The following is a 5,736-nucleotide window of genomic DNA, read 5'->3' as shown; positions in this document are numbered from 1 at the left end:
CTAGGCCCGAGCCCCGAATCTTTTAAGTACCTAGCGACGCCTTTGGTGGTCACAGTTGGTTGGTCGGTTGGGGTTTACCGGCGCAAAAGCAACGTGGCTATCTGCGCCAAACAACCGGTATTAAATAAAAACAAAAAGTAAAACCCTATCAAAACGGGAAAAAGAAACGAAGTTAAAAGCTAAACAATGTCCAAAAATCAGATTAAAAAGGCCCCGCATGGCCAGGTAGTTAGGGCGCTCGACTCGCAATCTGAGGGTCGCTGGTTCGAATCCCCGTCCCACCAAACATGCTCGCCCTTTCAGCCGTGGGAGCGTTAAAATGTTACGGTCAATCCCAGTATTCGTTGGTAAAAGAGTAGCCCAAGAGTTGGCGGTGGGTGGTGATGACTAGCTGCCTTCCCTCTAGTCTTACACTGCTAAATTAGGGACGGCCATCGAAGATAGCCCTTGTTTAGCTTTGCGCGAAATTCAAACAAACAAACAGATTAAAAACTGAAATAGAATTTAAAAAACCTAGGGCCCGCAAAAAACTAAAAACATTATCAAGCTGGACAATTGTCACCATCGCCACAGTACAGATAGCCTAATGTGTAGCTTTGCGCTTAACAACAACAAAAACAAATAAAATGTTGATGATTAATGATAAAAGACATTATTTTTTAGCATGATGTTTTCTTAAGAATAAAGTTCTTGCAAATATCAATTATAATAGAAAATTGTTTAATGTCATACTCATTCATCATATCGTATAGCTGAGAAATTAGAACTGAATTCGCAATTTCTGTTTCTCTTGCTACCTTTAAACCCTTTTCTTCTTCTGGTGAACTAACTGTACATGATTTGAGTAGCGTAAAAGTCAACAAACAAACAGAAAACATACGTATTTTTTCACACTGCATTTTTTCATGTGTTTACAATATTAATATTTAGACTCTGATTTTTCTTCGAATTTGTTTATCTCCATTAGGTAAAATAAATCTGTTGAGCTTGTATTATTTATATAACTTGTATGTGAATTTATAATTTCTTCATTTAAAACTGTTTCTTCGTATCATAACATTTATGGTAAAAAATTCAAAATGTTTTTGAAGCAGAAATAATAAATGTAACACTGAAAACGTGATGGGACTCTTTTTCTTGGAATGTATGTGTCGATAAGAAGAAAGTGAATAAAGAAATAAGCCTTCAATCTTTCTCTAACGCTGGCTTAGGGTTTGGTTTTTAGTTTAGGCCTACCTACCTCTGTGAGCGGCAATAATTGGTTTTTTGGTCAAAAATGTAACAGCACTGCAGTAATGAACAGTTTGAGCCTCGTTAAATTGGCTTAATAACAGTGTACGAGTGAAAATCCCCGCGGACTGAGTGCATTGGAGCGGTTGAATTACAGTAACTATTTCTAGGAAGGTGAGTGCCAAATAATAAAGTTGTGTTGGGGCGTGAAATTGAAACCGTTCCCTTCAATTCAAAACTAACAGATGGTGAGGAAAATATCATTTCAAGAAGAAATTAAGCGGTTTCTTTGATATATAGTATTTGTTGGGAAGCAATAGCTTTATGAAAAACAAGTTATAGAAAATACAGGTTTATATTATTCTGACACTACCAGTAAAGAAGAAATAAGTACGTATTCTGAAGAAATACTGTTAGCTCTCACAGTACTGAATTAATTTCTATATATTACCGCCTATATAAATAAATAGGTTTATCCTATTTGAAAGGACTTTTAATTGTAAATTATCTCATGGAGTAAGATAGCCAATTAAAAAAAAAAGGAAGGGCATTAGAAAGTAAGAGTCTTAATTTGATTTTGAAATAGTGATCATTATTTACCGAGTTGTAATCCTCGAAGTATCAATTATCAAAATGGTTGAATTTTCAGAGTTGTTGTAAGACAGAGCTATATATATATACCTTAACTGAAATAACTAAATGCTTTTTTTAAAAAAAAGTCGTTTATATATATATATAATTATATATTGCATGACTATCAGTTTTATATAGTCAGCACAATTTATTCCCAAAAATAAAGTCCACGACTTGTAATTTTCCTAACTCTTTCTTCTCTAAATCTTTTCTAACACACACGTTTTTGAAAAAAAATATCATATATTCGTTAAAGTATATAGTTTATTTACAAGTTCGAACAAAATCATTATAGGTCACGTATGGATAACGACACAATATATATATTTTGCGTTTTATGTTAAATGTGTATTGAGTCTTTTGTCAGATTTCAGATACAAACTTCTCACCTGTTCAGGTGCCGAGAGTTCTGGTATTGAACAGATGTACCAATATTGTTCGAATATATTGAAAAATGATTAGATATCATCTTTTGCTGACATAAATCTAACATTTTGACATCAACATTATATGTTCAAACGACACACTGTTGGTTGTATTCATGCTACATTCATCTCCTGGTTTGTTCAGATGTTTCAAATGTCATCCTGTTTTGAAATTATAGCATCATTCATATTATACATTCATATGCCACTCTGTTCGTACAAGGTCAAATCTCGCCTTGTTTTGAAATCATGAGAAATTTTTATACTGTTAACCTGTACAATTTCAGTGACGTTATGTTAGGGTAACACGTCACCCACTGTGAAATATTATATTCAGATATTGTTAACGTTTAAACATGCGCGGAATGCCAAACGTGCTTTGATGTAAATAATATTCTGGTATGTTAAAGCGTCACTTAGTTTTGACACGTCATGTTTCTGAATATTTTTTTTTATCATTAAGATATGTTCATGTGTTTTGACCACATTCTGATAAGCTGAATTCCTATCTTCTTGTGGCCCGAGCGAGGCACTTTGAGGCCATGGGTGCATTATAAGAATGACAGTAAATTCCCATTATTCGGTTTTACAAGAATAGCCGAAGAGTTGGCGATGGGTGATGTTGACTAACTGCCTTCCTTCTAGTCTTTCACTTTAAAATCAGGAACTCCTCGCATAAATAATCCTCGTGTAGCTTCGAACGCAATCTAACAAAGGAAAAAAACTATCTTCTTGTATAATACTTGTTCTTTATAAATTGCTTAAATATTCAGATATTAACAGCTTTTATTTTCCTCAGATGTCAGAAACCACGTGTTTAATGCTGCCGGAGTGCCACTCCGGCACCTGAAATTGGAGCTGAATCCAGACAGTTCAAAAAATAAAATTACGTATATAAAAATAAATTACTCAGATTACACCCGAAATTAAATGTCTTTTAATATCAAACTTTCAGAGTGTCGGAGAATAGACCTTTCTCAGGCCGCCCAACTCACGTTCTGTCACTATCTCTCAGGAGCTGGTGTCAGGCACGTACGACTGCTCTGGCTCAAAAGCAGGTGGCAAAGCGTTAAAATAGTGAAATATTCTTGTATATGACACGTAGTTATTAAGACACACGGATATGGTATTAAAACACTTAATAAAATACATTTACAACTATACTGTATGTTTAAAACTAAATTTTTTGGTTATAAAATGCTCACTGTCAACATAATACAATGGTGGTTGCTTTTTTAAGTTATTCAAGTTGGCAAACAAGAGGTGTATAAAGCATTATAAAAGCCATAGTTGCTAATAATGTTGTGTAGTTAAAGTATATAGTAAATTAATAAGTTATGTGTTTTTAACATTTGTTTTGATGATAGTGGTTGTGTTTTGTCTCTCTCTGTAATATATGTGTATTCAATTTAGTACTAATATAAGTGGTCTCAAATAATTTTAGCTACATATCTTTTCTTTATATAAAACGACTCATAAAAATGGAAATTAAGTTTGAAAAACGAAATGCTTACTCTGATGGTGACGTTACACATTTAACAAATTTTAGCACGGCTCCAGCATTATAAAATTTAACATTTTACCAATGGTCAAAATGTGTACTTTACACAATACTTTATGAAACATTATTAATTACGTTGGTATGTACATTGGGCTGTTAAATTTGAAGTGCTTGAAACCTGTCAACTTGCAGTACGCGAACCAAGGTTGCATTTGCGTTATGCATCTGAATAACTCCCACTTTCAGTTGTGTGGGGGTGAGGGGTTTGTAACTGCAACAGTAACTCTCACTATTTAAATAACAATGGAGAAGAAGGGCGACGAGAGCTGATGGATGGTTGCCCTCTACCTTTGGTCAGCAGTTCTAAAAGTAGGGATGTCTATGCTTCAACCTTAGGGGTCTCTGACCTGAACAATTGAGGAAGAGAGTAGAATCCTTTCAATATTGTTAGTTGTAGCTTCAACTCTTTGACCTGTTCTTGCAGTGGACACAGCAGATAGCCCAATATGACTTTGCTCTAAATAAACAGATAGATCGCCAGCTATTGGTAAGTTAAATAAGCCTATAGGCAATAAACCATTTAATACATACATAACACCTATAAACTAAATACAAATATTCTCACGCGTCCCGTTGCTACAAAAAGTATTGCAATAGCACTTTGTTCAGTGTAGCTAACTGATGATACACATGTGTATTGAGAGTCAAATTGAATGTAAATTCAGTTTTACAGTTCATGAACAAAATGATGCAATATGATTTATGCCAAGTTTTTTTGTTTTTTTGCACTTATGAGTTATCACTTACTGTTTGAGCTAAAGCAGAATTTTTACTTTTTTTCGTTCAATCGTTTGTGGATGGATACTAATAATATATAAATATATCATAGATGGCACTATCGTAGGGCAGAGTAAGTTTGATTCCATTCAAACACTGGCAGGTTGTTCAGGAAAAGTAACCAACGACACGTGGTCGTTAAAACCACGAACATTTGGATCCACAGTCTAACATGGGAGCTCAAATTTGTGGCATGAGAAAAAAAAAGAAAAAAAGACAGCACTGAACAAGAATAGCTATATTTGTGAGTGGAGGTAATGTACGGTATTGGAACTTTTGAGTACTTAGCAATGCCTCAGGTTACTCCTCTTTTCAATGCAGGTGATGAAAATTACCCCAGTAATTATATGGTTATTCATCTTAAATTAACATTAAAAAATGTTTTCAAAAGTCTGATAAAAGAATGATTTCCAAAGTTATTTAACAAAGTATAATTTTTTTTAGATAGTCAGCATGGTTTCACGAGAAGACAATCTTGCCTGACTAATCTTTTGAAATTATTTGAAGAGGTTACTGTTTATGTAGATGAGAGTACAGGTGTGGATTTGGTGTCTGGAATTTCAGAAATCCTTTGGAAAGATGCTACAAAATAGGCATTGAATAGCGGGGATGTGCCAGAAGATTGGAAGTTTGCTAATTGTACTCCTTTTTTTTTTTACAAGGAAGGTGATAAACATTGTCTCAGTAATTATATGCTTATTTGTCTTAATAGTGGGAAAAGTTTTTAAAAGTGATAAAAGAATACGTTGCAAAGTCGCTTAGCAAGATATAAAATTTTGTTAGATATTCAGCGTGGTTTCACATTAAGAAAATATTTCTTTACTAATCTTTTGACATTATTTGAAGAGGTTACTACTTGTGTAGAGTACAGGTGTGGATTTGGTATTGTTACGACAGCGAAGATCACGTGACACTGGGAGCATGCTTGGTGAATTTCTCGAATAATCGGGGAACTCCGCGAATGTTGGAGACGTCTCTTTATTAGTACATAAGCCTGGCAGAGAAAAGCCAACATTATAAAGCGAACAGTAGTTACGGGGAGTTTCGGGTAATTTACGATTCTGTTTCGAGCTAGTGGGTGTTTTGCACTGGTAGTGAGCAAAATTATTG

The sequence above is a fragment of the Limulus polyphemus genome, unplaced genomic scaffold (genome assembly GCF_000517525.1).
Source record: "Limulus polyphemus unplaced genomic scaffold, Limulus_polyphemus-2.1.2 Scaffold655, whole genome shotgun sequence".
Classification (NCBI taxonomy): domain Eukaryota; kingdom Metazoa; phylum Arthropoda; class Merostomata; order Xiphosura; family Limulidae; genus Limulus; species Limulus polyphemus.
This window is presented reverse-complemented; position numbering follows the sequence as displayed.